The sequence below is a fragment of the Trichoplusia ni genome, unplaced genomic scaffold (genome assembly GCF_003590095.1).
Source record: "Trichoplusia ni isolate ovarian cell line Hi5 unplaced genomic scaffold, tn1 tig00001826, whole genome shotgun sequence".
In the NCBI taxonomy this organism is placed as follows: Eukaryota; Metazoa; Arthropoda; class Insecta; order Lepidoptera; family Noctuidae; genus Trichoplusia; species Trichoplusia ni.
Window position 1 is genome coordinate 35,438 of NW_020800153.1, and position 15,685 is coordinate 51,122.

The following is a 15,685-nucleotide window of genomic DNA, read 5'->3' on the forward strand; positions in this document are numbered from 1 at the left end:
AAATCGGTTTACAAATTCACTTTGATAAACGGGTCTCTATGCAAAATCATGTCTTTAATAGCCGTAGAATATTAATTAAAACTTCGTAAATCTGCATATAAATTAAGCATTACATTTTACAGCTGAACCTCTGAGATCTCGATTATCGTGCTAAGAAAACTTGGTAATTAACATTTTGCATATTTTAATTGTTTCTGAATCATTATTCGCTAAAAATATTGGGTAAGAGAAAAAAATATATCATCGTCCTAGCCTTTTCTCAAATACGTTGGAGTCGGCTTAAAGTCTAATCGGTTACAGCAAAATAGCTGTGTTTTGCTAGGAGTCTATCTATCTTTACCCAGTTACCTGGGAAACACGATACCCCTTGGTTAGACTGGTCGTCAGACTTTCTAGCTTTTGACTACCCGTAACGACTGTCAAAAATGTATGAATAACAGCCGGGACCCACAATTTAACGTGCCTTCCGAAACACAGTGGAACTCGTCATGACATAGATGGTCACCCATCCACGGACCGACCGTATCAAGCGTAGCTTTACCTGTGATCGGTCAACTTGTCCAGTTGAAGCTTAGCCACGAGCTCCTGTGTACTATGTAAATATTATGCTTTTTTTATAACAATTTGTCAATGATTTAAAGCAAAAAACAATGCCATATCCATTGGTATTTTTTCTCATAATTCCGTGCGATATCAATTCATACACTCGTTGTACGGGTAGAGTTGCTCACAGACACAACTCAGCCCTTCCTGACGCATTTGTTTCTTCATTTATTTTACACTAGCTTTTCACTAGATCAGCCTTGATTTTTGCCTATAATTTCTTCTCCATAGGAATGCCATTTTGGGACAGTGCACCTAGAGTACCTAATTACTGTAACGTTAAGTGCCTGGACAACGGCCTATTTAAAATCAAAACTTTATTTGGATTTATAGTTGCAAAACCATTTCAATTCAGTCTAACGTATTCTTCACTCTATACTAACTTTTATCAAAACCAATCCAGCCGTTTGAGAGTGAAGATGTTACAAACATACACACAAAAATACTTTCGTGTTTCAAAGTGCACATTTTGCTCGTGAAGCAATTGTGGTTCAGCTTTTTTAAATGGTCATCAATACTCAATCCTTCTCCATGAGAGAAAAGAGTTGTGAACCACATTTTTCTGTTTTTTTTTCTTGAACCTATATGCAAAGATCTCTCAGAGTTGAGAGTTCAACTGGAAGTTGACGGTTATTTTTCAAAACGACTTCAAAAATAAGGTTTTTAATTCGTCAGTATTTTTTATGCTTGTTACCTCAGCACTTCGGACTGGATGAACCCATTTTATTGATTCTTATTTCATTTAAATCAATAGCTGTCATTTTGTCCGCAATATTCAACACACTTAGCTTCGGTTGAATGATGATAATCTATACTAATCTATATCTATCTATACTAATATATAAAGCTGAAGAGTTTGTTTGTTTGAACGCGCTAATCTCAGGAACTACTGGTTCGAATTGAAAAAATATTTTTGTGTTGTATAGACCATTTATCAAGGAAGGCTATATAACATCACGCTGCGACTAATAGGAGCGAAGATACAATGAAAGGAAAATATGAAAAAAATATCAGCAGGTATTAATCATAACATAAATCTTCTAACCACGAGGACGAAGTCACGGGCAACAGCCAGTGTATTATAAGTTTGAAATTCAGCTCTATTTAACTTCATTTAATCAAACCGTTAAAGTTAATTATAACGTGTTAAACCGTTGCTTTCCAATTATTGTTAGTCTAGTGAGTTACGGGAAATAGGTTAATAACTTTTGCAGTTTCTGATAACTTTAATGCAACAAGTTTAATTTAAACTAGTCGTTTGTACGTTCCCGTTTTATTATTTGAAAACTAATAGTTAGGTTTTGTTGGATATATTAACTGTCCGGAATCCCTACTAATATTATAAATGCGAAAGTAACTCTGTCGGTCTGTCTGTCTGTTACGCTTTCACATCTAAACCACTGAACTGATTTGAATGAAATTTGGTATAGAAATAGAGTTGACCTTGAGAAAGAACATAGGATAGTTTTTATCCCGGACTTTTGTAGAGTTCTCTTGGAAACGCGATATAACCGATCTCGACGCGGGCGAAGCCGCGGGCGAAAAGCTAGTAACTTATACTAATAAACTTATGAAAGTTGGACTCGGGAAATAAAGGTTCGGTACATAATAAAACTAGAACGAAATTTGATCACCAATCAGATTCTTTACCGTACCTAACGTTTTACCTAATATTGTTATTATTATACTGGCAACAAAAATACATCATCTCTATAAGTTTCATGAGATCCAGCCTGGTCACAAACAAACATCCAACGCTTTAGTAATAGGGTATTCCATGTTTGTAGATGAGACTATTATATGTATTAGAATAATTACAATATAGAGGCTAATTAACATTAAGTTAGGCTATAACGCTTTATCCAAAAAACTACATGACGATTCAATTTTTTATGATTTTTAATATTCACTCGACCACTTCAAAATCTGGGTAATTATTTCACAGTGTCTGTTTGTTTGTCATAACTTTTAGATTAGCACTTCTACTCCTCCCTATTGTAAAAAGACCTTTATAAGATAAATGTTCGTTTAGCAAAGTTCCCTTGGAGTTAGTTATTAAACCCGGATGCTAGCCGGCAGCATAGTCGCCGGTAGTGCCGGTAGTCCATAGTTACCCGGTCCATGAAGTCCGGATATTGCAGAATCTAGTAGCTATTGGCTAAATAGAACGTGCTTGAACAGCCCCCGGTCTGATTGAAAAAGTTTTCATATTAAAAAGCTGAATTTAAAACAAATGCCATCAGTTTTAGGATTTTCTTACTCAATGACTTAAAATGGAAGCATATCACTGAGGGTCCGCTGTCTTTCGGTCTATCTGCTATTCTTGTACCTTTGCCTACAAAATTTAGGAAAATTATTTAAAGAAAAAACGACTGCCGCTTTTTGGAATTGATTCCTTGTGTCGGGGTTTCACATGCATATTTCCCAGACTCAGATCAGGCGTCTATCACTCACATAAATGCTTGTCCTACGTGGGTATCAAAACCGGTACACGTGATGAATAGGCTCTGCGTGGGCACTTAAACCACTCGGGTATCCTTGCGTTTAAAAATGAAAAATCGACGAACAGTCGTGATTTTTTCAGTACCTTACAAATCGGATCTAAAATATTGTTCGTTCAATAGTTTAGTTTAAAATCACATTTCGCTTCGTAGTCTTCTAGTAATAGGATTGGCGTCAAACCGTTTTCATCCGATTGAGAGGCGCCGGTAAGTCCTTAGTCAACGCAAGGAAAATGTAGCGAAGAAATATCGAGGTTTCTTCGAAGAATTTAATAGATCGGACATTTTGCTTTCAAGTGATTCTAACTTACAAGGAAAATAAAAATGTCTGTTTTTCTCAGCTCTTAAAGTATCCTAACTACTATTATAAAGGCGAAAGTTTTTAAGTATGGATGTATGGATGTTTGTTACTTGAATTTGAGGACTTTGGATTTGAATGAAACTTTACCACAATATAGCTTATACATCAGAATAACACATAGGCTACAATTTTTGAGGTTTCTAATGTGAGGTCGTAAAAAGACACATTTTTTGCGCTTACATTGCAAACGCTGACTGAATTCTACAAGATAGATAGAAGGCAGATAGATAGATAGAAGGCAGGTATAAATTATAACTTATATCTTCTAACCACGCGGACGAAGTCGCGGGCAACAGCTAGTAGTTTACACATAAGCTACTGTTAGAGTTTTTAAACTAAAATTATTCGTCTGTAGTCAATAGATCGTCGAAAAAATCATTTGCAGGTACAGCGTTGATCGCCACGCCATTTTTAGGGGTAAAATTTGCAGAGTTATTGCGAATAAAACATGGTTATTATTAACACAGTTTACATTCAATTGTCTTGACCACCTACATTTATCCGAGTGAAGTAAATTTCGTCTAAAACCACTACGGCCTTGACGCCCGGTGCGACTTGTAAGTGGGTGAAATTACAATATAAAGCGACTACTGATTGAACGATTAATCGCTGCGACTGAGCTCTTTGGCTAATTCTTGACTGTACAAGGACAAGTACCTACATCGTTGCAGATGCGTCGGCTTTAGCTGTTATTTTGATATTGAACAATTGAGACAAGCAAACATCACTGGATTCGAAGGCGATCTCTCGATATACGGGTCAGTCCCTTTACAAACTAAGTTATTGAGATCATAGACCACATAGTGCACAGATAGTCTAGAGCCTGAGAAAGGACAGGTGCTACTTTTTAATTAGAAAAAAGGACTGTAAGGGGTCGAAGTAAGTTTCTTCTGGAATTTTGGCTGTCAATTTGATGTTTGCTTAAAATAGTGAAAAAAAGGTAATGTATAATGATAAATAAGCGGTAAAATTAGGGTCAAGGATTGCGCGCTGTAAAATGAAGTCCACGCGGACAGAGTCGCGGGCAACAGCTAGTCGAAACATATTTACATTACAATATACGATTCCATACAAAAACCATCTGACCCAGTTTCGTAGATGCGACGTCGTGCGTGCGACAGATGTTGCGTTGTTTACGATTTTTTGTCGCACAGTGCACCGCCGGCCTTGCGGTGTGACCTTAATGAGGCAATGAACTATTTTACAGAGAAACGTTTTGCTATACGTATAGTAAAACTCAGTTAGTTTAGCAGTTATTTGGTTCAAAATTACCTACAAATATTTTCTAGGAAAATCTTTTATCTTAATCGAGAAATAACTAAAATTGATGCCGTACCGAAGCGGTCGGTCATCGCGATGATGTTATTGCAAACAGTCTTTATATAGGTCACATTAATAAATATAAAAAAATACAGTTAAAAAATATCGTAATTCGAGTTATATTTGTGGAGGCATTTTTGGCTACCTCCGACTTTCAGAATTAACGGTCGCGAAGAATGTCCCGGTGTACGAAATTGAACTCCTTCGAAACCGATTCTCATAAAATGTGTGCTGGGCTAGGTCTGACAAACGAACGGCCTTATTCATGAGAATTAATTTGTTCTGCAAAACCACTTAGCCGGGACTGCCAGTATTGTTAAATAAATCTGAATAGAAAAGAATAAATTGTCCCAAGTTTGAAAATTTTATCCTAATCGGAAAATATAGAATTGCTTACAAAAATGCATCCACTGAAATATACTATTGACATACCAACCTGACTCTTAGGTACACAATAACATTGCTTCATTGCTTTCCTTTAGCGGTAACAGACCGTTATGAATAAATTCGTAAACCGCGAGTGATGGTATTGAACACTTCCTTGTTTATCTTGCGTCTATATATAAAAAGAAGACCACTATGAGCTCTTCAAATAAGACTGTCGGCTGTGGGAGCGAGATAGCATACTATAAGTTACTAGCTGACCCAGCAAACGTTGTTTTACCTAATAAATTATTTCTAGTTGTATGTATTTTTTAATGCCACATCATAAAAAAAAAATTCGTCCAAAAAATAAAAAATATAAATTATATTGTGAGCAACCCTTCTTATCATTTAGGGGTATGAAAAATAGATGTTAGTCGATTCTCAGACCGACTGAATACGCATATAAAATTTGGTAAAAGTCCTTTCGGAGGAGTACGGTAACTTACATCGTGACACGGGAAGTTTATATACTAGAAGATAGAGCGCTGCCCTGCTCCTGCATCTGCTATTTCACTTAACGATGTCATGGTACGGGGTTTTATTAGAATCCTAGAGGCTCGTACACGCTGTGTCGGTACGCGAGTGAATGACAGCTATTTTAGTCTTCATAACTGGGTATCAACTAAGATTGTACAGGGCGGATACGAAAGAAATTTCAAGATTAACGTTTGTCTTTGTAGACTAGTTTTATCACGCGGTTTCGATTGATGACTGTAGGAAAATTAGTGAGGTTTTTTGATGTATGAAATCTTTTAATAATTTTGAGTGATATTTACCTATTTACCTATTTTTGTAACTTAATCTTTTGTTCGCGTTGTTAATAATTGATGTAAAGCATAATCTAGATGTTTAGGTAGGGAAATAGTTATGGATTCTGACAGAATATTATCTATCTTCGTACCAAGGTTCATCAAAATGAGTTCAGTACTTTTTGCGTGAAATAGCTACTACTATTTTAATTTTCGTTAGTTTCGATTTTAAATTTTCTCTTTATACATAAGTTACTGAAATATCTGTCTTTCTTTCTATATCACAATGAAATACCTACTTATAACGCCACAGCCTCTGGCTCTTAATTCTCATTTGATTCATTTTCGGCCAAATTTTTTTCCCAACTATGTTGGGGTCGGCTTGATCCCAAATAAAAAAACGTAATATTTTTATAACAACCTTATTAATATTCAATATACGAGAGATTAGTATAAACCCTGCAAACATCACGCCGGCTCTGCATGAGTCATCGACAGAAATGGATGAAGTGTTGAGATGAATGACAGAATTAAGACGCGCTCCTAACATTAATTTTAAATAACTACATCTACTAAAGAACACTGTGACGTCACACATGTTTAAGCAACGCGTAGTTATAGTAATTAATATAACGTTCTAAAAGTGATTAAAAATATTTTTTAGAAAAACCTTGCGATTTTGAAACATTTAACACACAGTCATTTTTTTCAACACTGCTTCGGGGCACTGATTTCAAAATGAACGGTTAAGTGTAAGTTTGATATGAGACACATATTGTTGTGTACAAAAAGTCTAAACAAATACTCTTTATAATATATTTTAAAAGTCTTGCGTGAACAACCTTTTCTGGAGGCCCAAAAATAAACATGCAAGGATCTAACCCATACAATAGATGTACAAATCTTAAAAATATAATGGCTCACGCATTAAAGAGATTTAAATCCTTGTGGTCACCATTATCATCTTTAAACATTCAAGTCACGTCACAAAGACACCCAGACTCAGGACAAGCATTCGTGGATCACACAAATGTTTGTCCTACGCGGGGTTTGAACCCGCGACCGCAACCACTCGGCTATCCGCGTCGTCAAATTTCTAGGATTTGAACCTAAGATCTCGGGTAGGTAATCTTGCTTTTACAACCGCAACAGTCATTTTAAATGGTTTTCATAGGCAATAAGGAACATTTAGTCAGAATTTTAGATATTCGCAATACAAATGTCGCATTCAGTAAATTCCTAAAATACTTTTGATAATACAATGAAGTTTAAACTTTACGCTACTGTAACAAAGTTGAATTTTCAACGAGCTAACGTTTTATTAAAGATAATGACACAATTTAGCTTGTTACATGAATTTGAATCTTAAGTGTTGATGGTTAGAGTTTAGTATCCATTGCCGTTCTTATGGTATGCTTTCAAATGGAGTTGTCGCTTACCAATTCGCGTAAAACGTGGACCTGCGAACAAAGATAAATGGAATTAGTTGAAATTGTTATAACTTTAAAACATTAAAAAATTATCATATCATTCAACTAGAAAACCAGAAGTTGTTATAATACCTATCTGATGGGTGATCAATTTGCTAATTAACTTGAATTCATTAGTCCTTTGTATATGAATATACGACTGGCTTTAAATAAAAAAAAAACAATAATAAATTGATAAAAAAATCTAAAATCCACGTTTTTAAATGTCACTTCCTATCAAACTTTATAAAAATAGGTCCAGCCTTTTTCATAGTTCTAAATTGCATTGTCATGAGGTTTGAAGCTACCCTGAAAATTTCAGCCTGCTAGCTTATCGGGAAGTGCCTCAAATCGACAAAAACCAACTTCAACGACAAACAAACAAGAAAAGCGAGTGTATAAAAACGTGGGAATACAAACTCCAAAATTTTTGAACTTCATGTAACCGGCCACCCACGTCACTGCCTCGTGAACGTAACAAAACGATTCAAATACTTCTCCCAAACAACGAACAGTAAAATTATCATCAATTATCACTCGGGCAGTTTCTAAATCGATGACCTCGATTCACGAATCTATAGAACATCACTAAGCTACCAGCAAATCGATTTCCACTGATCTATTTCATGAAAATTAATTATAAAATTATTTATTTATTTTATTATTTATTTATTTCGAAAATTTGTGGCAAAAATGTCTGTTCGGTTTTACGAATGTTGTTTAGAGATAAAAAAAAAACAGTTTTTGTTGTTAATGTAATGTATTTGACTAAAAGGTCTAATTAGCCCGTTTTTGGTTTCGAATAGTAAAATTAAGACCCAGTTAAAAACTTAAACCCCTCGATTTTAATCAAACATACCTAAAAACAAATCAAGTTGATACAAAATAAACTAAATTTAAATCGCTCCATCCGTTTGAGAATTATAACGCCATTGACAAACAGACACGACAAACTCAAGACCCCTATTTTAGCATATAAGTCTATGTAAGTAACCACAAGTAAAACGGGTTATCGCTGACTCTTTTTCACACGCCATGCACATACAACTTGCATCTCGCTTTAATTACTTTGACGCCAATATTGAGACCTATAATTTCTATAAGATGAAAACCAGAACACTAGAAAAAAAACAAACGTTTTTTAGCTAAGATTTTCCTGTAATTTCATAAAAAACCCGAAACGGAATGATGGCTGATTCATTTATGTGACAGATCGACTTTCCTCTCTATGAGTCACTCGCAGTCTGTGATTTCGTTCGCGTAGTTGTCGAAAATGCCATCGTGATGACCAATAAAAAAGGATTTCGCGAGTTAATATAATATTCCACAACTTTCACACAACGCCATCTAGTCTCAAACTAAGCAAAGCTTGTATGATAATGTTATAAATGCGAAAGTAACTCTGTCTGACTGTCTGTTACGCTTTCACGTCAAAACCAATGAACTGATTTTAATGAAATTTGGTACAGAGATAGAGTTGACCTTGACAAAGAACATGGATAGTTTTTAGCCCGGAATTTTGAAGAGTTCTCTTGGAAACGCGATATAACCGACCTCGACGCGGGCGAAGCCGCGGGCGAAAAGCTAGTTACTTATATATTTCTAAATACATACATTTTATAGATAAATAACATCCAGACACAGAACAAATGCGTCTTCATCACACAAACATTTGTCCTGGATAGGAATCGAGGCCACAATCTCCGTTGTAGCAGTCAGGGCCACTAATCACTAGACCAACAGGCCAGTCAATTTAAAACAATTAATTTTCTTCCGCCTAAAGCAATATAGAATAACACGTTATCTTAGTAAATTGGATTCTGTAACAATGATGTGATGTGTTAGCACGTACATACCAGTAGTTAGACTATTGATCTTGATGCACAAAGCGAGGTATACAGTGACGCTCAGTCTATGTGTGAGAACAGTCCATTGTAAGGGCTTGCCTCCCAATTTACACCTGTATAGGTTAAGGTTATGTACAGAATACTAGCTTTTCGCCCGCGGCCTCGCCCGCGGCCTCGCCCGCGGCCTCGCCCGCGTCGAGATCGGTTATATCGCGTTTCCAAGAGAACTTTTCAAAAGTCCGGGATAAAACTATCCTATGTCCTTTCTCAAGGTCAACTCTATCCCTGTACCAAATTTCATTAAAATCTGTTCTGTAGTTTAGCCGTGAAAGCGTAACAGACAGACAGACAGAGTTAGTTTCGCATTTATAATATTAGTAGGGAATAGGGATGAGATATGACGAGCCTTTGTTTCCGCAATTTCGTAGGTTGCGATTGAAGACAAACATTTTTGATCGTCGTCACTAAAACGCCTAGGTCGAAAGTATTGTGAAATAATCACTATTAATAACTTCATATCGTCGTATTACTTTTACTCATATTAAAAGCTGAAGAGTTTGTTTCTTTGTTTGAAAGCGTTGATCCCAGGAATAGATGCTCCGATTTTTACAATAATTTCCATCTTAAAAAGCACAGTTATTGAATAAGGCTCATATTGTATTGGTAAAACCAACTCGCTAAAACTATTAATACATTTTCAATTGCTTACTCATATCGCCATAACCGTAAGAACCGTGGTTAGATAAACTCTTAGAATAATATTATTCTTGTTCAAATTTTATGTAACGTTTGCTATTTTCTTGCCTTATAATTTTTGCCACGCAATGAAAAAATCTTTGGGAATCCTCAGTGACGAACGAAATAAATTAATGCTTTCACATCCTCGCAAGAAGGTACCTCCAAAAAGATTCTATAGAATTAACTATCAAATCAGATCTCCTCCAACTTCGAAAGCATTTTGTACCTGTATGCACATTACAAAAGTATGTAGGTATAGGTATCTACACTTCTGTCGCAAGCCGGTTTGTGCTCCGGATATTGTCAGTCCCTTTTCCATACGGAGGAAATCGCTCGGAATCTAGTTTCCAACATTTTCTACTGTCAAAGAGCAGGCTTACGGTGCCGTTGCTGCCTATAATTGCATTGGTCTCACATCAAGAAGGTGTAAAACAAACATGGTTTATGGAAAATGGACCTTATGCTGTATCGAATACAGGCGTTTGGGATGCTCGTTTTGGTCTTGACGTTGGGATAATGGCGGACCCTCTTCCTATCCAAATCATATTTGCTGGAGTAATGCATTTCACGACAGGGTTACCTTTTGAAGTGGAGGGCTTTGGATAATACAAATTTTAATTGTATTAAAACTAGGGTATCTATTAAACTGTACTATAATATTATAAAGGCGTAAGTTTGTGAACATGGGTTTTTACGCAAAAACTACTGAACGGATTTAGACGAAAACTTGTTACACAGATAGTTTAGAACCTGAATTAACGCATAGGATGGTTTTATCCCGAGTTTATGTACCCTTCTGATCATTTTCGGTTTGTATTGTGCAGGCAAAAGCTAGCCAATCATAAATTGACACCTAAATATTTCACTAAATCCCATTTGAGAGAAAAGACTTTTCCAAATCTTTCCCGATTTTCTCTCATCGCCAAACAGTTTGAAAGGAATATAAATTGTTGAAGTAAACCAATACATGAGAATGACCAAAGCAATGAAGACGCGGCGTGACGTCACACAAGGATCGGGTGTCAGCAGCGCGCATAACCGATGGTCTGATACAATAGGGTATTTGACTAAATCCTATAACATACGTATGTACAGTCCGTCAGACAGATTTCCAAAAAATAGTGAATACGTATTTTTCATTTTATCAGATCAGCCTGACAAAGAAACAAAATCTGCGAGAGTCGCTTTTAGGATTCAATTGTACATATAATTATAGGGTATTTGACAAAACCTATTTAGTTCTTCAGATAGATTTCGGAAATATAGGCATCATTAAAAAGATTTAAAAAACTTAAAATGATGAAAGGTAGTGGGGACTAGAAACATCACTTACTAGTAAAAAGCGTACTGGCAAGTGACGTCACACGAGATTGTAAACAACTTTATGCCCTTTATTCTTCGTTTACGAGATAAAATAAAAAAATACATCCAATATCAATCCAATATTTTTTGGTAATCTGTCTTATGGACTACTAGCTTTTCGCCCGCGGCTTCGCCCGCGCCGATGTCGGTTATATCGCGTTTCCAAGAGTACTCTTCAAAAATCCGAGATAAAAACTATCCTATGTTCTGTCTCAAGGTCAACTCTATCTTTGTACCAAATTTCATTAAAATCGGTTCAGTGGTTTAGACGTGAAAGCGTAACAGACAGACAGAGTTACTTTCGCATTTATAATATTAGTAGGGATACAGCTGTTTTTTGTTCATTATACAATTCACATAATACACCGATCTGTCGCGTTTCTAACCGTGGAAACATCGTACACGAGAAACTATGAAAGACGCTGTGAAAGTTATTTGAGCGCGCAGTAGAGTGGCCTCGTGGTCTGGCAATACGAATATACCTACATTTACCCGATTTTCAAAGGGTTGAAAAGAGTTGTCAATTGGAGTGTTACTTTAAAAAAACATGTATCACACGGTATCAAGGTTTAATTATTTTTAAAACATCAAAGTTAAAGTCAAGTTCTTTATTTCAATAAGACCTGTATATGACACTTTTGAACGTCAAATAATTTAACGTAAAACAATATTAAAATCTAGTGTCAGTCTGTCGGTCAGTCTCCTAAGCTACCGCTCGTTCGGAAGGTAGATTCTCATGGCGAAGAACGAGCAAGAAACTCCATGGTTACTCTTTCTCATCATCATCATCATTCCCCTGCTCTATCCCAATTATTTTTTGGGGTTGAATGTAACAAATAAATAGAATTTCGGTCATATTTTAATTCTCGTATAAATAAAATATGTATGTATTTCATAAAGATCAAGGAAAATCGGTTATTCTCAAAAAAATAGGTTACCATACAAAATTGTCAGCTGACCAAAATTTGTATGTGCAAACAATTTTTTTCGGAATCGCTTTTTTTCTTATTTTTAAGAAATCTGCTTATTACCATTTATGGAAACGATATTAAAAATATGACTAGGTATCAGCGAAAAAAAAACAAATTTTGACACGTTTTTAATACAAATTTTAATATATTAAATTTGTAGCGAATAAAAGCCATAGCGATTTCTAATATTGCGAAATTTTCGTGTACATTGCGAATTTATTTTGCTCTTTATCTGCGAGTGCGAATATTGTGTGCGAATTTACTATTAATTGACAGCTATCGCATGACACTTGTAATTAATTGTCTGTGTTTCTGTGCCGTGACATACATTCAGACCTCCAGCACAGTTTATATTGTTGTGTATTTTATTAGTGTTTTTGAAATGCGTGTCACATTTATAATTAATGCTTTCTCGTCTTGCTAGATATTAAATTAAACCGCTTGCTTGTATCTTTTTCACATTTAAATAATATAACTTAATATGTAGAAAATAATTTCCTTATTGAAACCTTTATCACACGAACGCCTGATCAAAATTCCTAATTGACCAAAAAAACATATCAAAATTATAAGGCATCTAATAGAAAATGTCTTCCTGGCAGGAAATTCTCGTGGCATCGGTACCTAACAGGTTGGTCACCGCAAACCGCATTTGTATGACAGTTCCCCCCACCTCGCCCCCCTCTCGCCTGCGCGCGCGCATTATAGATGCCAGGCGATGCGCGCGACTCCACATGCACAATGGCCGCTAGATCGCCGATAAACGCCATTACGAAGCATAGTTCCCTACTTACTGTCGTTGTATGACCACGCAACGTGTTTATAAACTAATTATGTTACTAACACGTGTAAAAATACTCGCTCGAAACGAGAATCTCTGTTTGAAGTGGGTTAGAAAACTGATAAAGAGATTTTGCTTAATAAGTTTCTGTAACTGAATATTTTGACTTCTGCATCCAGAACCAAAAACTGATCTTAATATTAAGGTTCCGCTGCTTATCTGTCTGTCCGTCTGTCACCAGGTTGTATCTCAAAAACCTTGTTAGCTAGAAAGTTAACGTTGATTAAAATAAAAATATACTTTCTTCTTCTTTCTTTATTTACATAAAGATATCAAATTTGGCTCATATATTGAGTCGTACGAAATACACAAATATATTTTTTCAAAATTAATAAACACATATCAAACGGTTTGCATTTTTTTTACACTGAGGTATCTTTTTTTTCATTTGTTTCACAAACATACAAATCACATGCACAAAGACACCCAGACTCTGGACAAGCATTTGTGGATCACACTATTAATGCTTGTCCAACGAGGCGATCGAACCCGCGACACGTCGCGCTCAGTGGGTTTGGCGTGGTGACCTCAACCACTCGCCTATCCGTGCAGACGTCTATCTATTTATATACATTCATCATTAAAAGATGCATCTTTTGTAAAAAGTAATATACGGAACTCGTGCTTAAAAACAACTCTTACTTGTCTTTACTACATTGACGTGTTTTGAAACGAGAAGGATAATTCTTTACGTGACAAACGACCGAAAAAGAAACTTAAAATTCTCTTTAATTCATGACCGTATTTAATGAAAATTGTTGTGGTCTGCCTGGGGTCCACATTTGTTCAATATCTCACCAAAAACGGTGCAGCTATTTCAAAGATCAGCCGTGATAAACAAATGAAATCTGTACGAGTCGTTTTTAGGTTTCAATTATAAATCTATAGAGCCCTTCACACTGATTTTCAAACAATTAAATCATTCAAAAGTAAGAAAGATTGAAGGCACTTAAGATCCTACTACTATTATAAAGGCGAAAGTTTGTAAGTATGGATGTATGGATGTTTGTTACTCTTTCACGTAAAAACTACTGAATGGATTTGAATTAAACTTTACCACAATATAGCTTATACATCAGAATAACACATAGGCTACAATTTTTGAGGTTTCTAATGTGAGGTCGTAAAAAATCACATTTTTTGCGCTTACATTGAAAACGCTGACTTAATACTACAAGATAGATAGAAGGCAGGTATAAATTATAACTTATAAGTATCTTCTAACCACGCGGACGAAGTCGCGGGCAACAGCTAGTGATAAAATATATGTAGTTAAAAACATCACTTGCTAGTAAAAAGCGTGCTGGTAAGTGACGTCACACGAGATTTAAAACACTGTACCGCCTTCATTTTTTGTTTACGAGACAAAATGAAAAATATCTATCCATTATTTTTTGGAAATCTATCTGAATAGACTAAACTGTATTTTTACTTATATTTTTCAAACATTTCCACGATCAATATAATTTATTGCCTCAAATTAATTTTCATACATCAAAGCTTCAAAATAAGTTATTTAATGTATACAATCAAGCCCTTTCCGCCTCTTCGTTGTCTAAACATAGGGTCGTTGCCTTCGCCCAAGGTTACTCCGCACTTAAGCCTTGTATAACGGTAACTTAATACCAACGTCCATTTACTTCCTCATCAACCTTATGTCTCTGTGATAAGGTCGATAATCGCGTGAAAACGGTCAAAGGGCTTGTTGTGTTTAAAAAATACGATTTGTACGATTCGTTTTTCTATTGTTTAGAGTTTTTTGTGGTTGTTCTATCAATTGTTTTTAGTTTAGACTCGGTTCCAGAGATTGAGTCGTAATAAAAATAGTATTCAAAATAGATTAAATTATCTTGCAATAAAAAAGCATACTTATTTTAAGAAGTTATATTTTTTTATATCATATCATTGTTTGCTTCGGAATTAACAAAAAAAAAAACAGAGCAACTCGCAAGACACTCAAAAAATGCATGAAAAGCGTGTATCGGGATCGAACCCGCGACACGTCGGACACAGTGAGTTTGGCTTGGTGACCTATGCCACTCGGCTATGATTTGTCGTGACTAAAGATTGTTACTCTAAATTTGGGGACTGGTCAACATTTTGACTCCATATGACTCCATCATAATGCTGAGGTTTTCTTTTACCCGGTCAAATATAAAATGTAAAACAATACGTTGTTAACAATAATAAAAAAAAACATATTTCACAACTTTTAAACAACGCCATCTATATTCAAACTAAGGAAAGCTTATATTAGACAAGACAGCTGATAATAATTTAATAGGTATTTAAAAAAAACTATAATATAGATAAATTAAACCTAAACATAATCATCGTGCTCACCACACAATCATTTTTCCTGGCTGGGAATCGAACCCATAACTGTATAGCAGTTGGGGCCACTAACCAATAGACCAACAAGCCAGGTTGTGTTGTTGACACCACAACAGTAAAAAAAACTACGAAAGACTTCACGAATAGCCGAGTGGTTGAGGTC